The sequence below is a fragment of the Akebia trifoliata genome, chromosome 9 (genome assembly GCF_017979445.1).
Source record: "Akebia trifoliata isolate Shusen 1 chromosome 9, ASM1797944v1, whole genome shotgun sequence".
Taxonomy (NCBI): domain Eukaryota; kingdom Viridiplantae; phylum Streptophyta; class Magnoliopsida; order Ranunculales; family Lardizabalaceae; genus Akebia; species Akebia trifoliata.
In genome coordinates, this window is record NC_141383.1 from 4651935 (window position 1) to 4662437 (window position 10503).

The following is a 10503-nucleotide window of genomic DNA, read 5'->3' on the forward strand; positions in this document are numbered from 1 at the left end:
AATTTCTTCAAATACGCCGTTAAAGAGATGAAGAATCGAAGGGTTTTTGTTGAACCCATCTATAATTGATCAACAAATTTCGCACCTTCACGTTCTTTAATTTCACGGTATTTTTTTTGAATCCTCTACTCCTCTCTCCCTGTCTCCCAATCCGACTATATATATTCGTTCCATTCCCTAACCATCCTACTCTATCTCGATTTCTCAAGGTTGAAGAAGAAGGAGAACAAATGAATTTTTAGCAGACGCCTAATCTTTCAAGAGTTGGAACAACGGTAATTTGTGTTTTATTTTTTTATTTTTATTTTCTCTGTATCAATTGGTTCTAAATGATTTATTTATTTATTTATTTTTTATCTTTAGGGTACAATGCTGATTCGAATGTTAATTTGTTTTTTAGTCAAAAAACTTGACTTACAACATTTGGTCGATCCTAGAGAACCAAATCACCTAAACTTTTGTTCTACTGCTCTCTATCTCGATTTCTCAAGATTGAAGAAGAAGAAAGGAGATTTTAAGAAGGTAATTTTTTTTGATCAATTGGTTTTGAATGATTTATTTATTTATTTATTTATTTTATCTTTAGGGTACAATGCTGATTCGAATGTTTTAAATGTGCCAAATAAAATGTTAAAAGCATTTGTTGAATTAAAAACATGATCTGAGGCCACAGGGTTGTAGAGTACGAAATTCTAAGAATTTTGATAAATAAAAAAAAAAAGTTACCCTTCATCGATGAATTTTAATTTATCGATGTTATTATTGACTTGTGCTTCTATTTGTGGTTACATTTATCAGGTAAGGACTTCCTTCTAGTGTTTACACTATTTTGTAAATAGTTCAAATCAACTTCGAAGCTTTAAATTCAAAGATTCTATTGCCACACCAACTTTTGCTAACAACACCCCAATTTATATGTAAATTATCAAAGAATTAACACATATCTTGGGGTGGTGTTATACATCTTTGTATCATAACTCCTAAACCAGACCATATTTTGAAGTGATTCCATTGGCAAACGTTCATTTTGAAAACTATTTTATACCCATAAAACAATTTTTATAGCCTAGAAGCAGTTTGAGAGATATACCTAAAGAAAGCCACACATATATGTGTCACTTTCTAATGCTATAACTCACAATCCAGGCATCCAAATGTGCTGATTTTATTTTTATGGATTACTAAATAATTATAATTTCTCCATTAAAAAAAATCTCCTTATTAAGACTTGTTTTGAGTGGGTTTTGGACATACTTTCTACCGATAGGTATAGATTCTAGATTGCTGAATTTTCCCTAAACTGACTTTGTAAACAAAATTATTTTATTATTTTATATTTTTAGTTGTTTTATGTACATATTTATATGAACAATTTTTTTTTTTTTTTATAGATTGTGAAAAAAAAATTTAAAAATAAAATATTTTACAGTTTTGAATGTAAAACTTAGAACAGTCGTAACTTTTGATCTAGTTATTGGATTAATTATTATAATATGTGGGAAAATACCAACTATGTAGAGAACTTTAAATTAACATTAGATTTCCCCATATTTATATTGGAATATGAAGGTATCAGCTTAATTACCAAGTAAAGTTCAAAATTACCCACCTTGGTCTAGTAATTATTGACTAATAATCCCACAAACCTCACCAAGAAATGATAAAGAATTATACTATAAACCTCCATGTTAGCCTAAACATTTCATTGTTTTTGTAGAGCTAGTATATTGTCTCATTTGTGGCACAATACCAATGATATAGGACACCATGCCGTTGGTTGGACCTTTATCGGCATATGATGGCTTTGATTAAAGTTATATATAATGCATTTAGACTGATCAAGGAACTAACTACACTGTCACCAATTGCTTGCCAAACACTCAAATACTAAACTTGTACATAAATAGTCCTGATCTCAACCAATATCCAAGAAAATCAATAATGGATCTTAAGAATAGGAAGCCATGACTCACATGACTTAAAAATTATTTTACATGTATTTGAATCGATTTATTTTATCATTCCTTTTTTTATATTGTATATGATTTATTGGCTTTAGAAATCCTTTTCAAAGAATATGATAGTGGGGCCTTGTGTCTACATACACTCTGGAGTATGTGGACTTTTGTTCAAGATTGTTTCACAGTGCTCTATCATCGTTGTTGGAAACCCTGAACCCTGATGCAGCTCTTATGATGGGCCCCCAAGTGCATTGTAATGACCATGGACTGCGGTCAACAGTTGATAGAAAGGCCTTGTGTGTGTAGCCACTATTTGATCATTATTCAGGGGTGTCCAATTAACAGATTGTAGTCCAAAAATCACATTGGCAAATTATCCCAAGTATACAATTACTCAATCCACTCTTTTGTACATATTTGCCATACTTTTTCCATTCATCAATTGAAAACATTGCATCTATACATGTAAGACCCTCCTTGAAGAAAATTGGGTAAGAGCCTATGGGTGCTCCTCTATTTTTTGTTCGCAAAACAGCCAAATTTGTCTTTTTGCATCCTCTAACTGCTATGTTCTTGGTAAAAAAGATGTACTTGCTATCAATTAATTGTATCTTAGCTATTTATTATTACCTTCTTTTCTTACACACAATGTAGTTGCTCTAATGTTAGCCATTTCTTCATGTTTTACCATTGAAAAGTAGATTTAGTGACTAACAAATTTTGAATTCTCATGTGACATTTGAGGCATTACAATGTACTTCAACTCAAGATAATTTGTTTGACTCATAGACATTGGTATTATTACTATACAAAGTGGATTTTAGATTTAACATTCTACCTTATTTTAGTGTCACTGTTTGCTATTGTTCTTTAGGTTCTTTTATTTTATTTTTACCTCCAATGATATTTTTTCACTCTCTCTTTTTCATGCTATTATTACTATACAAAGTGGATATTAGATTTAACATTCTATATATGCCTAGTCTGCCACACAATACGTAACTCCTGTGTCGCTGTTTGTTATTATTTTTTCTTTTACCTTTGATAATCTTTTTTCTCTCCCTTTTTAAGGAGGTCTTTTGCACAAGAGCAGTTTGGATTACCACAAGTCTCCTCAACAATCAAAAGAAAAGAAAAAGTCATGGGTGACACTTAGAAAAGTATCAGTTTTGGGTTTACCAATATGGACTTGATCATTTTCGAGTCCGGTTCTGGGTAACTATCTTAAGAATGGGGTTTTCTTTGGGTACCTGTTGGGTATCCGACTAGTGAATAGGTACCTGATGTACTCGGAACTGATTAAGTCAGTTTTGGGTTTACCAATATGGACCTAATCATTTTCCGGTCCGGTTGTGGGTAGTTATCTTGAGGACCCCATAAGAATTCAAATGAGAAGAGCTTGAGCACAGAGAAACAGGCTGGAGAGGAAGATGCTGTAGATGCCAGCAAGGAGAATCCTGTGAATGAGCCTGAACAGAAAGAACCTGAAGATAAGGTGAATACTTCCTTTTATTGAATATATATATATATATATGTTCCCTTGTTCAAAGCCAAATTTCTAATTTCTAAGTGTCACCCATGACTTTTTCTTTTCTTTTGTTGTTGAGGAGACTTGTGGTAATCCAAAGTATCACAAAATTAGTTAAGGTAAAAGTAGACCTAAAAAAATCTTTTGTGATTGGCTGCTTTCTCATATGTGGAGATAGGTAATATATGAGCATGATAATTACCTACTATGTTCCTGATATTATTAAAACATTTGTTGATCTGTGAGCATCCCCTATTTTGGTATGTTTTGGTCCATTAATGCAGCCTAAAAGCTACCTTAAAAAATCAATTTGGCTTGCTGTATTTTAGTTGTAAATATTTACTCCGCATGGAGTATAGCCTGAAATGGTTTTAACCTCTAGATAACATGGTTTACTCCCCTGCCTATCCATTTGGCACAGTAGTCATTTGCAATAGCATGATGTTTGGGTCCGTCGACTGTGCTGCAAATCTTGTCTATATGAATAATTACGCAACCCAGGCATTCTCCCCGATCAATTTCTTGCTTGATGATCATTGATTGTTTTACTTTTAGAAAAATGTGCTTATGAAAATCTGATTCTTCATGCTTGTGATTATGGGTATCTTTCTTTCGTTAAAATTCTTGAATTTTACGGTTCAAGTTGAATCATAAGAGTTGATCAATATTCCTATCCATGAACTTCTTTATGAGAGTACTCACAAAGGGTGCTAATTAGATTAAAAAGTGTGAAGCACTCTAAACTTCTCACTTTAATGGATTTAAGAATGGGCTCGCCAAGCCCAGTCGATTGGACTCTAAAGACAATCAACTGTTTGTTGAATTGGACTAGGTTTGACACTAGTACACAAGGTCTGTTTTTTATCTTTTACAATTCTGTAAATCAAATTGAGACTCCACATAGGTTTACTTGAATTGACCTTCAAAAACTTTTGGATGTTTTCTCTGCTATCGGGCCTTCAGATACTTTATTTGTAGCATATACAAGTTGGGCTTCTCTTTTTTTGTTTGATAGGACTTTCTTGTATTCCGAGCTTTTGCAAATTAGTGGAATAAATTCTACCTATCCATTCTCCTTGATTGTCCCTAAATGTATCAGGTAAGATTTTTTTTTTTTGGTTCTTCACATTCTAATTTCTATGCTTGTTCTATCTCATATCTGAATTTGATTAGATGATATCAGACACTTGTGAAGGTTTTTAGTGTCAGCCTTCTCTGCTCAAAATCCTCACGAGAAATATTAGCTTTTTAATGCAAGATCCTCCCCATCTTAATAACCTTTCCTGGTTTCTGTGATACTAGTGATGAAGAAGTGCTACAGGCTTTGGCCTTTTGTGCAAGGTGTCGTCTGCCTGTGATTTTAATAAATGCAAAAGAGAATTATAGATATAAGAATGAGAAAAGAGAGAGAATCAGAGGAGATATTTGGTATAATTATTCATACCTTTATTGAATGAGAACTTGGCCATTTATAGGCCTACAACTGGAAAAGCAAACAACAACTAATCACTAGAATTCATGAACCACAATGCTAAGAAAATGGAGTCAGGTACTGAAGACATGAACCCTCAAGCATAACTACCTCCACTAATTTATTCACACTACCTGACATGAAGCCTCAAGCATAACTACCTCCACTAAATAATCAACTAATGGATTGGATTTGGTTTTCATATGTCCTGGACAGTATGATCTGGCAAGGCATATGACTTGGCAAGCCACAATGTATACTTGTATACGTATCAATCCCTCCCACTAAAAATATCCTTGTCCTCAAGGATAAAATCAGGGTACGTCTTCGAGAAGCGCCAAAGATTTTCCCACGTTGCGTCTTCCCAGGTTGTGCCAGCCCATTTCACAAGAACTTCGGTTTTCGGACGATAGTTACCTTTCTTGATGATGCGACTGTCCAGAATTGTTTCAGGTTGGGGAATAATGGACAAGTCTTCAGTAACTCGGGGAAGATTCGAAACAACCGAAGTTCTTGGCCCCAATTGCTTTTTTAAAAGACTTACATGGATTACATCATGGATTTGGGAACCACTAGGCAGTTCTAGCTTGTAGGCGACAGCTCCAACGCGAGCGAGAATTTTAAATGTCCCGAAGAAGCGTGGGGCTAATTTAAGAGAGCTACGAAATGCCACGGATTTCTGACGATACGGCTGGAGCTTAAGGAACACGTAGTCCCCGATGTCAAAAACAGCCTCGCGCCTATGCTTATCTGCTTGTGTCTTCATTCTGTCACGGGCAGCAATCAGATGACGACGCAAATCCCGCAAAATATCTTCCCTAGCACGAAAACAGGCATCAACAGCTTGAACTCGAGTAGTTCCTGGCACATATGAAAGCAAAGTCGGTGGAGGTATCCCATATACTGCCTCAAATGGTGAAACTTTTGTGGATGAGTGAATGGTCGTATTGTAACTGTATTCGGCCCATGGAATCCAATCAATCCATTTATTGGGTTGTTCGCTTGTGAAACAACGAAGATATTGCTCTAAGGTCCGGTTAACCACTTCCGTCTGTCCGTCCGTTTGAGGGTGATAACTGGAGCTCATCTTAAGTGTTGTGCCCTGTAGCTGGAACAAAGTCTTCCAAAAATTACTAAGAAAGATTTTATCTCTATCGCTGACAATGGAGGCTGGTATCCCATGTAAACGAACAACTTGACTCACAAACACCTTAGACACGGTGAGCTGTATAAGGATGTTTAAGAGGAATAAAGTGAGCATATTTTGTTAAACGGTCGACCACTACCATGATAACGGCGTAACCTTGAGAGGAAGGCAGCCCTTCCACAAAATCCATCGAGATATCGGTCCAGACTCGTTGAAAAAGACCTGCTGGCATTTGACAATCATATTTGCAACGTTGACAGACATCACAATCTCGTATATATTCCTTCACTGATGTATGCATTCCGGGCCAAGTGAAACTGTCCTTTAGGCGGCTGAGTGTCTTATGGAAGCCAAAGTGGCCACCCGTTGATGAAGAATGGCCTTCATTCAATACAGCTGGAAGTAAAGAGGAAGTGGGACTCAAGAGAAGCTTCCCATTTTTAAGCCAAACGCTATCACGTCGAACATAGTGTTGTTGAGTTGAGTTAGATAACTGGGAGTAATATGGATCAGTAGAAACTTCTTGTTGCAATTGGCCCCACCAATCTGCTATAGGCAGAGAGATAGCAAAAAATTGACTCTCAGCCACGCGAGAAAGGGCATCGTCTCCCTGATTTTCGGTTCCTTTTTTGTACTGTATAATGTAATCATATCCCAAAATCTTTGGCAACCATCGAGTCTGTGCGGGTGTTGTGATTCTCTGTTCAAGCAAATATTTCAAACTTTTGTGGTATGTTTGAATAATGAAAGGATTACCTAAGAGATAAGGTCGCCATTTACGCACGGCTTTAACAATAGCCAACATTTCCTTTTCGTACGTTGAAAGAGCTAAAGCCGCCCCTTTGAGGGCTTCACTGAAAAATACGATGGGGCAATTTTGTTGTGATAATATGGCTCCGATTCCTACCCCGCAAGCATCGCATTCCACCATAAAAGGTAATGAAAAATCTGGGAGTTGTAGCACCAGAGGAGAGGTGAGTGCTTCTTTCATTTTGGTGAAAGCTGTGTTGGATTCTGTAGTCCAACGGAACCCTTCCTTGGATAACAAATGAGTTAGGGGGGCAGCTATCACTCCGAACCCTCGGATAAACTTTCTATAGTACCCCGCAAGGCCAAGGAATCCGCGTACACCCTTGGAAGAGGTTGGGATCGGCCAATCCAAGACGGCTTGAATTTTCGAAGGGTCAACAGCGACTCCTTCCAATGATATTATATCTCCCAAATAGTCCACCTGTAAAACACCAAAGCGGCATTTCGACTGCTTTGCAAATAAATTGTTAGCCGATAAAATCAACAATACTGTATGTAGGTGTTGCAAATGCTCCATCCAAGATCGACTATAAATTAAAATATCGTCAAAGAATACTAGGACAAACTTTCTGAGATGGGATCGAAAGAGATCATTCATGAATCCTTGGAACGTTGATGGTGCATTGGTTAGGCCGAACGGCATAACAACAAATTCGTAGTGCCCTGCATGGGTGCGGAATGTTGTCTTGTGCACATCTTCCTCCTTCACGCGTATTTGATGATAGCCAGATCGCAAGTCCAATTTAGAGAAATACTGAGCTCCATTCAATTCGTCTAACAACTCATCGATTACGGGGATCGGATATTTGTCTTTGACAGTGACATTGTTAAGGGCCCGGTAATCCACACAGAAACGCCATGAGCCATCAACTTTTTTGACGAGTAATACGGGTGATGAAAAGGGACTATTGCTGGGTCGGATCAACCCGGAGTCAAGGAACTCTTGTACCATTTTCTCAATTTCAGACTTTTGATAATGAGGATATCTATAAGGGCGGACAGAAACAGGGCCATGGTCTAGATATAGAGGAATTTGGTGGTCTTGTATACGCTTTGGAGGAAGTTTAGTTGGTGGAGTGAAGACATGTGCAAATTCAGTAATGATTTCATTGATGTCACTTGGGTGGACATGATGGACGATGGTAGTGGCTGAAAGAATAATTTGAAGAAATAATCCACTACCTGCTAAATGCAATAGTTCCTTATTGTTTATTGGAGTCGTATCGGAATGCTTCAAACCTTGAAAGGTCTGAGACTTTCCACTTTGATTGAAGGTCATCGTAAGCTGTCGATAATCGATTTCTATAGGGCCAAGTGTCTCCAGCCATTGCACCCCCAAAACAGCCTGACAAGCTGCCACCGGCAATACATAGAAATCTGCTTGGATGGGGTATCCTTAGATTACAAAAGTGAGAGCCATACATTTACCCGAACAATCAATCTTTTCCCGATTAGCCACCATAACTTGGAATGTTTTGTCACGAGCAACCGGTAATCCGAACTTCGTCACCACGGCTTGATCAATAAAGTTGTGCGTACTTCCACCATCTATGAGGACTGTAATATCTCTGTTTTTCAGCTTTCCAACCACGCGAATGGTTTGCGGATGGGTGGTACCTGCCATTGCATGAAAGGAAATTTCTGGAATAGACTCACTCGGCATTATCTCGTCTATTATGTCCTCATCACAAGGATTGTCGTTTTGTACATCTTCCATCATAAAAAGTTGAGGACGCGAATAATTGTGCCCCGGTACAAACTTCTCATCGCAATAATAACACAGACCTTTCAGTCATCGCTCTCTTGCTTCTTGTCCCGTAATACGCCTGATAGGAATCTGTGAATTGTCTGAAATTTGGGTCGATTTCATACCTGGAGAGGGACCGAGAAGGCCGGCTGCAGGATTTGGTGATGATCGTGTTGATGTTGTGAAGTTCTGCGAGCGATTTGGAGTGCTGATTTTTCGTTGCAATGTGTTACGCTCCTCAACCAGACGTGCTACAGCAATGGTATCGGAAAGGGTCTTTGGTTGTTTGATCCGAACATCCAAAAGGATGTCCTCTTTGAGCCCAGCTATGAAACAACCTACAAGAAAACTTTTAGGTAATTCATCTACACGGTGAGAAAGTTTTTCGAAAGACTATTGGTACGCTGCAACTGTTGTCAATTGTTTGAGTCGAAACAGAGCTTCAGAAGGATCTTCGTAGTCTGTTGGACCAAAGCGGTGGAGAATGGCTTTGGTGAACTCCTCCCAAGTTTGAGGACCTTTGAACTTCATGAACCACCGATGCCATTGGAGCGTGATTCCCTCTAAATGAAATGATGCTAGTTGAACTTGCTGCTGTGGAGTGATTCCCTTAAATTCGAAGTACTGTTCGGATTTGTATATCCATCCATGGGGGTCTTCACCAGTGAATTTGGGAAATGATACTTTGAGTTGTGTTTGATTGGGTACTGAGGTTTGTGAGGTGGTTCGGGTCTGAGATGTTTCCCCTTGTGCAAACGAGTTGATTTCGATGGTAGGTTGTGCTTGTGGTATGGTTGGTTGATTTTGTTGTAACCGTAACGCTTGTAATTCGTTGAGAATTTGATCGAAACGGGATTCATGGCTGGCAAGTATTTCATTAACTTCAGTGCGAAATTCCGCATTCAACTTTCCACGGGTATCCATGGATGAGCCGGCTCTGATACCACTTAATAAATGCAAAAGAGAATTATAGATATAAGAATGAGAAAAGAGAGAATCAGAGGAGATATTTGGTATAATTATTCATACCTTTATTGAATGAGAACTTGGCCATTTATAGGCTTACAACTGGAAAAGCAAACAACAACTAATCACTAGAATTCAGGAACCACAATGCTAAGAAAATGGAGTTAGGTACTGAAGAGATGAACCCTCTAGCATAACTACCTCCACTAATTTATTCACACTACCTGACATGAAGCCTCGAGCATAACTACCTCCACTACCTCCACTAAATAATCAACTAATGGATTGGATTTGGTTTTCATATGACCTGGACAGTATGATCTGGCAAGGCATATGACTTGGCAAGCCACAATGTATACTTGTATACGTACCAGATTTCATGTTGTCATCCAGGTCTGCTTTTGATTTTGGTCTTGCTATACGTTTTCTGACATTTTCTGCTCTCTTAAGTGACATAATGTGTTGTAGGGACTGGAGCTGTTATTGCACGTTCATCGCAACCTTTAGTTGGTCTCATGATGAACATAAGAAGGTAATTGCATTCTTTTGCTTATTTGATTAAGGTGGTGGCTAGTTCTTGTTGAATGGATCTGCCACTGTTTCTTAACTATGCAATTATCACTTCTGTTGGTTTGGACCTTGGGTGAACTCAACTTGATCTACCAATCTAAATTGTTCTACAGCAATTCTGATGAAAAGCTTGTTGCTGCACTTTGCATGCAACCTACTGGTGCAAAGGGATTGCGGAGGTATGCTTTTATTAAAGTTTTCTTCTTGTACTTCTATTTGTTTCCATTTTTCTCTACAATGTGCATCATGTCCTAGATGGTCCCATGCCAATTTCCATATGATATCATATAAAGCATATATTAT